This window comes from Hyposmocoma kahamanoa, unplaced genomic scaffold (assembly GCF_003589595.1).
Source record: "Hyposmocoma kahamanoa isolate Upper Pololo Valley unplaced genomic scaffold, ASM358959v1 122, whole genome shotgun sequence".
In the NCBI taxonomy this organism is placed as follows: Eukaryota; Metazoa; Arthropoda; class Insecta; order Lepidoptera; family Cosmopterigidae; genus Hyposmocoma; species Hyposmocoma kahamanoa.
In genome coordinates, this window is record NW_020653424.1 from 777941 (window position 1) to 791428 (window position 13488).

Genomic DNA, 13488 nt, shown 5'->3' on the forward strand with positions numbered 1-13488 from the left:
GTGGATTCTGGAGCCATGTCGTCTTTCCATACATCTTTATCTAACACGTAGTCTTCAATTTTGTAATATGATTTTTCTATCAAAATATTTTTAATGTAGTTTTTAAACTTAGGAAATGATAAACTTAATATATGCTCCGCAATCTTATTGTAAAAACGTATACAGTTCCCCATAAAAGGGTTGTTTACCTTGGTTAAACGAAATCTTTTCATCGATGTCTTTTCAAAACCTCTAATAACGTCCCAATACATTACAAGCGAGCTTCAATAATTATCAATTAAGCAGAAAATATCTTTACTTCATATGCAACGGTCTGTAAGGGTCTCAAACTAGGGAATTCCCATAAGTACCAGGTCAGAACACTAGGCTAGAACCAATATGTGAAAGCTTATTTTCCAAATTGGTTCTACCGGAAATCGAACCCGGAACCCTCTCATCCAGCGCTCACAGTCCACACCGAGGTCGTTAAGAAAATAGCTTATACTACAACGACTTTCTAGCGTGTCGCGATAAGGCGCCCCGGCCATATAAAGTTACAACTCTTGGGGCCCAATTTTTGACTCCATAATAGGTCGTATATGAATGGACAGAGCGGTTGATTTAGTACACACCGTGTCAGTGCATGGTATGCCTTAACTCGTCCATCATCATCATCATCATCATCATGATGATGACGAATTGATTATGGCGATTTTCAGAGGGACAGGTCAATCCATGAAGTTGTAGGTGACTATTACATATTTCAAGCAGTATATGAATAGATAGAGCGGTTGATTTAGTACACACCGTGTCAGTGCGTGGTATGCCTAAACCTATTCACATTTTACACTACCTTCGGGAAAGACCAGCTGTTGCGAACGCAACTGAATTTAAGTAATTTAATTTAATGTAATTTCCGAAGCAGTAACTAAATGCTCGTCAAGAGCAAATTACGTAGACCGGAACCAATCAACTAACACCACGTTCATGTTATTTCATCCCTACAACATATTTAACGAACTTTTTGTACAATTTAAAAAAAAGGTCAAAAAGAACGTTCACTTTTCATTTGTAGTTCCATAAGAAACCACCACAGTTTATCGATTAATGGCACTACTCTTGTAAACTAGCTTATCGAGCTCGTTGAGATCCTCAACATCTTATTCTTGGGTCCGGTGGCTACACCAGCTTAAGAAATTCCGGTTGGCTTATGCGAAGCTAGTTTTTGTTACACCATTAGAAACCTGGATTTAAGTTTTTCTTTTTGTATCTATTACTTAATAAATGAACATATAACGTAAAATTTATTTAAAAAAGTTTATTTTAAAAAAGCTGACAAGCGGTGGCAGCATGCTCAACGTTCCATGGAAAATTTTTAATTAGAAAGACAGACACTAGAAAATTACTAGCAGGTAAGAAAGTGCTCTCGAAATTCCAGGCAAAGGACTAGATTAGTAGCTGAAAACAAAAGAAAGACTAATGCTAGAATACGGTTTCCAGCTACTTATTTTAATTTGTGGTTCCGAACAAACGTAAAGACAATGCAATCCTTTGAATGCTCGCTCGAAGCCTTCATTAAATAATATAATCATTTCGCCTCTGCCCGTGTTTTTCAAAGTATCACATATTCTGTTATTTTCGCGTAGGTACTTTCTCCAAGAACAAATAACTTGGTTTCTGTACATTTTACTTTGAAGTAATGGCGATGATAATTCCCCCGTTTTGAGCTGTCATTAATATAAATTTTATACGTCGTAAAGGAATGGAGAATGAAGACATCAAAATTTGTTAGGAACCAGGGAGTTTTCACCCTTGCATGAAATGTTTTACTGCTAACAAAGTTTCGTGAATGTTTAGTGGCGGCAATCTCTCGCTTACGTGCAGGAAAATATTCTGATTGTAAACCCTGTTTGCTGAAGACAACTCGCAACCGTTGAAAAACGAGTAAAGTCCCTAATGCACGTTAGGCCAGTCTGATCGACTATGGTCTCAATCTATACCGTGCTTCAACAGAGTATTTAATTTGTTGATGACGACCATATTGTCCCTTAATATAGTATTTTAAATTGTAATGTTTTGACATTGGTATGAAATAAATTATTTTATTTTATCATGAACCAATTACTCTAGAGTTAATGGCGATTCAAGACAGCGTAGTTCGGTATTTGGTACACCAGATTTCGCGACGAGTATCAAGTAGCCACTTTTATAACTAATAACGCACACAACAAACTCACGAGAGAAATAATTGTGGGCCATGGAAATATTTGTTCCGGCCCTGGAATCGAACCCGGGACCTCTGCGTGGAAGTCTAGCATTGTAACCGTTCGGCCACGGAGACAGTTTTTTCTTTTTTATAACATCAAGTAACGGGACGAACACGCCTGTCCATAACAGTTATAGTGCCACTCAGAGCTTTAAATTGCAAAAACACCACTTACCACTGCGCCCGTCACCCTGAGACTTAAGTTGACAAGTTACGTGTGCCTGTAATTTCACCAACACCCTTATCCTTCAAAACCGGAAGACGGTAATTGCTGGCATTACGCTTGGCGGCAGAAATAGTGTTGGCAGAGTACTTCTACAAAGCTCTACTAAAATTTTTATAACTAATTTGTTTTATATCGACAAGCTGCAATTTATCAAAGTTGCTCTAACTTCTAGTGATAACAAACAAATCAACTAGATGGAGCTTATTGCACAGATTTTATGGATAGCACCGGCTATTCTTTATTTTGTTACCGAATTGAAAAAAGGTTCTCAATTGGACTGTATGTTTTTTTATGTATGTTACGCGATAACTGTGAGATTTGTGAACCGATTTTGATGATTTTTTTTTTGTTGGAAATAGACTACCTCTGTATTGGTTCCATTTACATTTGAAGAAAATATTTCATCTGTACGGGTGGCAAACTAGGGGATGAATCCGGTACCCGATTTAAATAAAACTTGACAAATTTAAGTAATTTCACGAACTTTTGAGGTAGGTTTTTTTTATAAAAAAGTTATTTAGGATTAGCTCCACCCACACACAATGGGAGGCGTTAATTTATACATTAGTTTACACCACACAATTTTTAGATTAGCAATCATCTTGGTTATTGATCCATGGTTTTAGGCAGTACAACAACTCGTTCCAAGGTGGTGCTAGGGCTGCCGCAATTTTCCAGCAGGTATGTTCACGGAGGCTCATACAGATGGGTTTGTAGTTATTATATACTAGAAGTGTGCATCGATGCTGTGTTGCCTGCGTGACAACCATCGATCAGTTGTTTTCTGCTGTTTTCTTTATGATACAAAATGACGGGACGAATAGGTTGTGCGTCTGATGATAAGGGACACGCCTGTCTATAACGGTTGCCACTCAGAGTTTTGAATCGCAAATATCTCAAGGGCACTGATGCTCTTACCTTTTGATTACCGCTTGTCGGTATAAATAGATAACTTTTTGTATTGTGCAAGAACTAACCATTACATTTAACGTTTTGTAATTTTAAAATTGTAACATTGACGCTTGGCAACACTTTTCTCTCTTCTCTTTCGGTATCGAAATAAAGATAGTGTGAAGTGATAATAAATTTTGTTTTACATGTATACCGAAGTTTCCTCCAGGCTCCTATGGCATTTAAGGCAGCTGCCGAACAAATTTACAAATCATTTGTGGACCAGTTTTGAAATAAATAATGATTTTGAAATGCGAGCTTCATTTCAATTGTTACAAATACCAGTAAATACAATTTATATAAGAAGGAGATTCATGTACAGAGTAGTAAAAAAACCGAACTCAAAAGTTCGTGGAATTATAACTATTTGCCAAGTTTTATTGAAAGCGTTATCGGATAATTTTCCTCAAATTTAAATGAGACCACTTCTGAGATGCTCTCTTTCCAACAAAAGAAAGTATCATCAATCGGTCCACGTTATCTTGTAGTTCCTGTGAGTTGCTTACGTTACTGTCGCGTGTGTAATCTCTAATCCATTATATTTTATGTGTATGAAACTATAACAAAGAGTCCTTTGAAAAACTGCTTTGTATGGATTTGAACTGAAATATCCTTTAGAAGAATGACATCAAGAGAATAGATTTTTTTGCGTCAAACAACAATAGTCGTGTTGTAAAGTTTGATGGAAGTGTTCTACACGCTTTTCGATTTATTTTACAAAAAAAAAATTGCTAAAATATATTCTTGCAGTCCTGTTTTATAGGTTTGCAACTTTCGTTCAAAAATATCGTTTTTTGGTGGAAAATCTAAAGTCTGAAGTCGTAGATGTTAGTCTCCCTTGACGAGAGTACGTCAATTATCTCATGAGGTCATTCGTCGCGGATATTCTCGATTAAACTCGATACTGGCAAACGTCCCCCAATATGGGGTAGGTAAAGTTGCTATAAAAAGACAAAAAAAAAGAAGAGAATAATGTTGCCTACGCAAGCTGAGGAAGTCTTTAAAAATAAAGATAAAACCCTTTGCAAGTATTAAGATTTCAGATAAAGAGAATAAAGTCATTGTGTCTTGTAACAATTAGAGTGAGGTAAAATTTATTACTATAACGAATTAATGAAATAAGGTCAAAATAATTCTAGTTGACGCCTTTTTTAAGGACGCAACACACACAAGGTGAATTGTTTCACATTTTTGTTCGACCTACACCGACTGAAAGTGTTTAAAAATAATCATCATCAATAATACATCTTAAATTTCATAATCTTCGTTTAATTTAAGATGTAATAATAATAATAATAGTAATAACGCACACACTCAACATAGACCCGCACTAGGGAAACCCTGTGTCGCGGGTGCCATGGACACACACATAGACAACCACAAATTACACCCAAACTCACGAGAGAAATAATTGTAGGCCATACAAATATTTCTCCCGGCCCGGGAATCGAACCTGGGCCCTCTGCGTGGCAGTCCGGTATGGTAACCGTTCGGCCACGGAGGCAGTTATCTTATTTGGAAGAAAACTATACTTATGATTGAGGTTTTCCACCAGTATAGTAAAATTACAGGTGTTTTTTTTTCACGTTGATTCCCGGTTCAAAGAGCGAATGTTTATAAAAAAATTGAGTGCAGTTCGAGTTGTTTTTAAAATCAAAATGAAGTTTTGCTACAGTAAAATGTTCTGAAGATCAAACTAACTAAGAAATAATCGTCTCCTAAAGTTGTCTTAGTAACAGTAGAGGGCCTTGTGAAACAAGTGTGACTGAGGGCCCACATGATTTTTGCAAGTTGTAATAACTGGAATGTTTAGTACAAGTTGTAAAGCATTTGTAAATCATATATTAAAAATCTATACCACCTAAGGTACGATCTCTCAGTTCTCACACCAAAGCTTCCACTTCTGTCCAGGGAAATACCACACCATACCTGTTTCTACGAAATATGATGACATTATAGTGATATGGGACTTGTCAAATTGGGTCTTGGGATGAGGGGCACAGTAGCAATGCCCCTCAGATCTTTGCTATTATAGCTCTGAGTAGAACTGCAACTGTTATGGATAGGCGTGTCGCTTACCACCAGGCACAAGACTTGTTCGCCCCTTCATATGACATCGTAAAAAACGTTGTTCAACCGGAAATCGGCCTGGACCTTTTCATTTAGGACCAAAACACGCTGAGCTAGAACGATCGACTTTATTTGCTTACATATTGGTATCATTATTCGTTTTGCCATTTCAGCCTGACCTCCCGTCATTTACCCTTTTTACCCTCTGACCTTCAAACTAGATCCAGACTTAGACCTATAAGCCTTCACTGAAATTTTAGGGGACAATAATATTTCGTTATTTTGACATATTTATACGTCTTATTCAGAAGAACGATATTTGTATAGAAAAGAGTTATTCACCGTTCTGACTGAGTATGTAATCTGCTTTTTAGATGTGATTAGATAGCCGGTATATTGTTTTCATTTACCAGGCTTGCCGTTTATGGTAAAAAAAACTTTTTTCTATTATTTCGCAGTCAAACAAAGGAATACAAAGGACAAACATGCGTGTGTGAAAAAAGGGTACAAGTTGAGGAAGTGAAAGTTATATAAGCTTTAAAACGTGATCTAAAATGTTCAATAATAAACTTTAACATATAGTCAATTACAAAGTTACTCAGATTACAATTCATGTGTAACGTGATATAACATAAGTGATGTTATAAAATTAAAAAATAATGGTTATGATGAAAAGACTGAATAAATTATAATACTAAAATTAATAGTAATGTATACACAAAATTGAGTTTCAAAAAGAGTATGCACCCGAGTATGTGTCTGCGATTGCGTGTGGGTGTGCGAGTGCGTGTGTATTCGTGTGTCCATGCGCGCTCGTTTCTTATTCTGATGATTCTTCGATGTTTTCGAAATTGTTCGATGTTTCGATTCATTACATTTGTCTCGAGTTTAGGGACGGTGACCTCATTGACGTTTTAGTAGCTTTTTATATTTTAAATTAAGTTTTTTATGACTTTCCAACTTTGGTACTGTAATGGTCCAGTGTGGATACTGGGGGTCTACCATTGACTTACAACTAAATGGACGACGGGTCTAATACAAAAACCACGAAAAAAATATCCCAAGTCAACCTATTTAAACGTAGTGACATGTAAAGGAATATGAAAAAGCTAAAACGTTGAATTTAAATTGTAATGTCATCGCAGTACTGTCTAATTTTGCTTGCTTCGCTGTCAGTCGAACAAACGAAGACTAAAGCGTGAATGACGCTCTGTATACGATTTTAACGCCCTGTAAGTTCGGACACTTTTTAGCGCGACGTCCATATAATTGTAAGTCAATGGGGTCTACCATAACCTTTCCAAAAACAATCTTATTTCAATGCAAGCTTATAGTACGCTTATTATAATTTTATTCACATTCGTACCATGACAAACCTGTCAACCAAGTAATTTATTATTGCTAAAGTGATTGAAAGAACGAATGATTTCCCAATATTGTCTATTATTAATTAAAATAGGAAAGAAATAACGTTATATGAACTATATAATGCCTTCTCTTTCTTTTTCGATGTTCCGAATCGTCTTAACGTAGTATAATGTTTTAAGTACTTAATGTTGTTTATATTCAGAGAATTTTAACTGTTAAAAAAATTAAAGTATGTAATAATAAAATATGTTAAAATTAAGTTGTTTTCAATTATTTTCATGAAGAAAAATAAATAAAACAAACTGAATCTTGATAGTCATGTTGTGAATTCGCAATTATAGTATAGTAGTAAAGTATAGTGTCAACTGTTAGTGTCGCCAAGGAGCATATAGATGTCGCTGTCATCATTTTACGAAATAAAATTAACTTCAACGTGTAATAAAATAAACTTTTAATCATTACAAACATTGACACAAATCAATATTTAGACAATAAATTCGAAATGTTTCCACTGCGTCAGAGGAACTATTTTAAGATTGCTAAATTTGACATAAGACCAATATTTCTTTAATGTTATAGTCGCGTCATAGTACGAACTGAGTGAATGAATAGTCACAAAACAGCCAAAAGAATATCATAGTTCTAACTTTATAATAAACTTAATTTAAGCGCGTCATGGTACGAAAAGTCAATGCAAGGTTAAAGTAATATTGTTTTAAGAGGTTGTGGTAGGCCCCCTGGCCTTTGTTGTAGTTACTGTAATGTAATACCTGGCCACGTTATTTATTTTAAAAATATTGTTGAGAGCTGCGAAAAATAAATGAGCACACAAGTAAAAAGATTAGGAAAAGGAATGGTGCTTACTTCAACCTACAGGTCCAGGATCTCTAGATCATTTCCAATAAATGTGCACAATATTTCTGTTAGGGTTTTTATTCGCGTCCCCGTGATGATGTTATCACTACGATCTAGTGAAAGACAATGTTTTGTGGTATACAGCTTCAACGGAACAATTTTTCGAAGCCGGATGGAGTCGCGGATAGTCCAGATACAGAATATAAATATAGATTTTTTAGACAGTTCTAAAGTTTGTAATGTACAAATATCACATACAGTAACACGCCTGTCCTATAACAGTTGCAGTGTCACTTCTGGCTTTAAATCGCAAAGATCTGAGGGGCACTGCCACTGCGCCCGTTACCCTGAGACATACGTATGGTCGAAGAGATGCTGAAGGTCTGCGCTGACTACGCTGCTTCTCACGATCTCCGCTGTAAATAATAAAAATAATCTCAGTACAGAGTACTAAAAAAACCGACCTCAAAAGTACGTGGAATTACACCTATTTGCCAAGTTTTTTTGAAATCGGTTACCGGAAAGTGCGCAAACCCGGATTCATCCCCTAGTTCGCCACTATACGGAACTTGACATAGGAGATAATAAAAACCGGTTCTCACTACTCGAAAGTATATTGAGAGAGAAAAACGCCTTGAATTGGAGAATAGCAAAATCAACCATTAAAATAATTGCTTTTATAATAAAATTTAGGCGCTATTTATAAAAATGAAACTTCATTCGTGAATAGCCACTCTTAGAGGTGGATGATACTCTTCAAAATTAAATGGGACTACTATGGAGATACCCTCTTTCCAACAAAAAAAGAATCATGAAAATCGGTGCACAAATACCGGAGTTATCGCGTAACATACACCCAAAAAAAAACATACAGTCGAATTCAGAACCTCCTCCATTTTTGAATTCACTATATTATTTTTAAGGTCGCCGGTAATAACCTTAAAGAATTCCCAGAAATAACCCTAGACATTAAAAGAGATATTGCTTTTAAATATCTAGGTCATTATGTTACTGGCGACCTAAAGGATAATGCCGACATTGAAAGAGAGCATAGGACTCTAGCGGTAAGAGGCAACGCTTTTTAAAGTTTACTGTCAAAGTTTCTACACCGGAAGCCTGTGGGTTAACTACACCGAACGGGCGCTGGAGACCCTACGTATACAGGACCCTAATGCACAAAGAGCGGGACAACTCCAACAGCATCCTATAAACTGTAGGATTACCTCTCCCAAGTGATAATGCTTCGTGAGAAATGTGTGCTTTGAAAAAAAATCTATTAACACTAATTTACAAGCTATATATAGGAAAAGTTTCCTATTACTATTTTAATTACAAATTGTGCAACTCGTTGTCTGAAATAAAATATTTTTTTTATTATTGTATAAATTGACAAGTCCCACGTAATATCACCAAAAAATGATCTTACAATCATTGAGGCTCGTATATAGTTCTATACTAATACTACATGGAAGCCAGTAATGGCGTCACCAAGACTATTTTCGATTTTCCATATGATACCTATACGTATAGCTAGGCTTTGAGATTTACCAAGACAAGGAAAGGTCGACGTCGGCGTGCAAAATGGCTTTTTTTATAATATCAAGTGACGGGACGAACATGTCGTGCACCTGATGGTAAACTACACGCCTGTCCACAACAGTTACAGTGCTACTCAGGTCTTTAAATCGCAAAGATCTGGGGCGCACTGCCACTGCGTCCGTCACCCTGAGACATAAGTTGACAAGTCCCGTGTGCTTGTAATTTCACCAGCACCCTTACCCTTCAAAACCGGTACACAGTAATGCTGACATTACTACTTGGCGGCAGAAATAGGTAAGTTGGCAGTACCAACCTGGACGAACTCTTTCACAAGGAGGTCTACTGCTACAAAAAAAACATAAAGGCTCTTCATGCATGCTCATTTATTCCTAATACTTTTTAACCTGACCTTTTTAAGGACATCCCCAAACAAATTCAGTCTAGCTCGAGGTCTACCGGAGAGGTACACGGAGGTGAATGGAGGAAGCCAAAGAAGTTTGATAGGAACGTCTTTCTCAACCCAGTGGGAGGCAGGCGTAATGGTTTGTTATGTACTACGAGCAAAGTTGTCGCGTCACCAATTTAAGGGTCATTTTATGTGCAGGCAACGTTGTACTTATCCACCAATGTCGTTTAAGGTCTGAATCAAATTTTTGCTATATATTTTATACCATCTCCACTAGACTGGTAACATTGCCGTTTTGAGTTTTAGAAGTTTTCAACTTTGATTATATTATATCATTCTGTCTTTGTGTATGCAAAATTACTACGCAGTGATTTCTAAGGTATCTCGAAAGATCTCTATTTACCGGCGTAAAGTTGCTAGAGTACGCTCCTGATGACGTCACTGACAAGGAGACAAATGTACATAAATACGATAACAATTTGTTTATTAAAAACAAACAGTTGAGTAAATGTACGTTAATGTACTGAACTCGTTAAAGGAACTTATCCAGCCATGAAGCGTTACGAGGTGACATTTTATTTATAATTCTTTACTTAGAAACACGATAGTACCTGTAAATATGAACGCTTCTGTAAAATTTATGCTTTTAAACTATCGCGTTACGTTATACTGATATTGCAAACGGATTTAATAGGTGTTTGCACATGTACCTATTATTGGTAGCGTCGGTTCTGGTCACGGGCTTATCTACGATTTTATCGTGTTAGTTGTGTGAAATCAGATTATTATTTTGATATACTTATGATTGTGTTGTAAGTGTACATGTATATTTTTATAATATACACATTCATAGCCTCGCACTAGAGAAACTCTGTATCGCGGGTGCCATAGACACACATTGACAACCACAAATTACACCCAAACTGGTGAAAGATGTAAATGTATACCATTTTGTTAGCAGTAGTGATCCTTGTGAAAGAGTTCGTCCAGGGAAGTACACCATCTTACCTATTTCTGCCGCTAATAAGCAGTAATGTAAGCATTACTGCGTTCCGGTTTTAAAGAGTAAGGGTGCTGATGAAATTACAGGCGCAATGGCAGTACTCCTCAGATCTTTGCAATTTAAAGCTTTGAGTGGCACTGCAACTGTTATGGACAAGCGTGTAGCTTACTTGTCACTTGATATATATAAAAAAATACAAATATATATCCCGGCCCGCGAATCGAACTCGGGACTTCTGCATGGCAGTCCAGTGTTTTAACCGTTCGGTCACGGAGGCAGTTGAATTGTAATTATTATCCTGTGTTGACATTGTAACTTAAATAATCATTAATTCATTCACTGTATTTGCTCCATTCGTTCCATTTGTTTGGCGGTTACTGGCATCTCTAAAAAGGCAATAAGTCTATGAGTTCATTAATACAGATACGCCTCACGTGGGACCATAAAGCGTAAATATAAATATGCGTTGCGATGTAAAGCGGCTCGGATTAGCCTCTCCCCATATCACGGCGCGTCGCGTCGCCATGACAAAAGAACTATTTTCAATAACGTGCTATTCACGCTTCCAAAGAGTAGAACGGGTTGTTCTCGTCTTCGCTTTTCAAATGATTACTCAATAATACGGATAATTGCCGAACGTTGAATTCGATTCAATTGTAGAAAAGCTACAAACTGACATCTACATACGATTTCCAAGAATGTGTTCATTCATAGAGACATTTTTCTTCATCAACAGCGAGAGGTGTTATCATTAGAGGTGTAACTTAGAAATTAAAAATAGGGTATGTACAAACCGCCACAGGGATTCAAAATAATAAAGATAAGCAGGGCAACTCCCGCCTGTTCCTGCTGGAGGCGTAGGGTTGTCACATGATTATTTTAGTTGTAAACATAATTTTATAAAATTAAGGTGTTCATCACAGTATTCTCGTGCTAAGGTCATTTCTTTGTCAATTGTGTTGTTCTTGCATGGCTCACATATTTTGCAAAACAATATTCTCTAATGAGCACATGAATTGTAAATGTTAATATTAATATATAAAATTATCTGTGAGTTTCAGTGAATGCAAAATATTTCGCCATTCTTGTTTCCCTCCAAGGCGCCATCTGGCGAGTGGCGGAGTGAAGCAATTTCTTTAAGTACCTTTCCCATGCTCGCGGTACAACGACAGGTATATGCGAGAAGAAAGAAGAAGTGTACTGGAAGTGACGCTATTTGTCAATTAAAATAAAGTAAATCGATAACGTATTGTGTGGTGGTAGGGTGTCTGGAACTCGAAATCTGCAGGGTTCTACTCGTGCCACCTGAACTCCTTCTGGGCGTGCTCAAAGTATTTCGTTCGTATCGTCGATCGTTCAAGTTATTGTGACAGGATGTGCTTCGCCATATAAAGATAATGGATTAAGACTCGTTAGGTCGTATGACTAGTTAGAGAACGTAGCTGTTGCCGTCAATAACGTATAATCAAACTGATTATGAAACGCCAAACTTTTAACAAAGGAACGAAATAGCTATGGCGCACGTAGTTTTTGATATAGACGTAGCGACAAAGATCAATGTAATTTTCTGCCATAGTGAATACAAAAATAACCAGGTAAGGAAGACACCGAAAGCAAGTCACGTACATGCGCGAGATAGCTGAAAAGTGCCTGAATAAGCTGAGATAAAGTATTACGATTTGCATATCTACTTATGTACTGTCATATAACATTAAGCTACACTTACTTAGGTGTGCTTTGTATTGAGGTTTTTTCTGCAATTTTAGCCTACGTATATACCTGTGCCAAATATGACTGAATTGTACCTATTTGATGCGAAAAACGCCTTATATCACTTAGTACTTATATTTCGTAGGTTTTTCATGTTTGTTCTATGTTTGTATTAATAATAGTAACAGAGTAATTTCAAAAAAATATATATAATAACGTGGTAGTAAAACATCATGGTTTTCAATAAAAATCAATATTACAACTAAAAAGCGACATCTCGCGCAGTCTTCGATAGCGACAAAGGCTGAGTGAGAAGGTTCACAGATCACTTACAGGTGTCGCTTGCGGCGATTAAAGCCAAAAACAAAAGATCTATAACAAACACTAGAGAAATAAGGTCTATTGATTCAAAATGTATATCAGTTGGTAGAGCGGTGGCCCTAGTTTGGCATACAAACACAGGTTCGAGTTTTGTCAAATCGAAGGAATTTCTGTGTGTTTGATCTTGTATTCATAATTTTACAACTTGTGAAGTAATATTCAATAACATCATCATTTTTATTTATCGTCATTTTATTTTGAATGGTGGAACATTATGCCTACTTTCCACTGGTAAGTTTTTTACGCTGGCAGCTCTCATCCCGTATTCCCGAAAAATTCTATTACTTAACCCGTAATGAACGTGGAAGTAAAGCGCTTCGTGCGAATCGGAGGGATATCTGTCACAAAGGGGCAGAACCCTTCGACGCGCCTGGTTGAGCGGTGACGAAAAGGAGGTATAACAAATTGAACTTAAGGTTGCAGGCACCCCAAGCTTTGTGTCCGGGCAAGAATCCTTAAAACCCAGCCGAAACATCTTTTTTCTCTTTCTCGTTTCTTGTAGCTAATGGCTACTTTGCATAAATTCAAAAGAAAAAACATTACTGAAGGGGCTAGCTCTTCGCCAGTTATCTACCAACCACCAACTTTTCTGGCTAACCAACTTAACTGGCTATGAACTAAGTAGTGCGGCAAGGCTGAATTATGTCGCTGTGGTTAATACAGAGAATTCCCTTGTAATAAATCTTCATAGATGACATAGAATTAAGACTCCAGTGACTGTTATAAATTATATT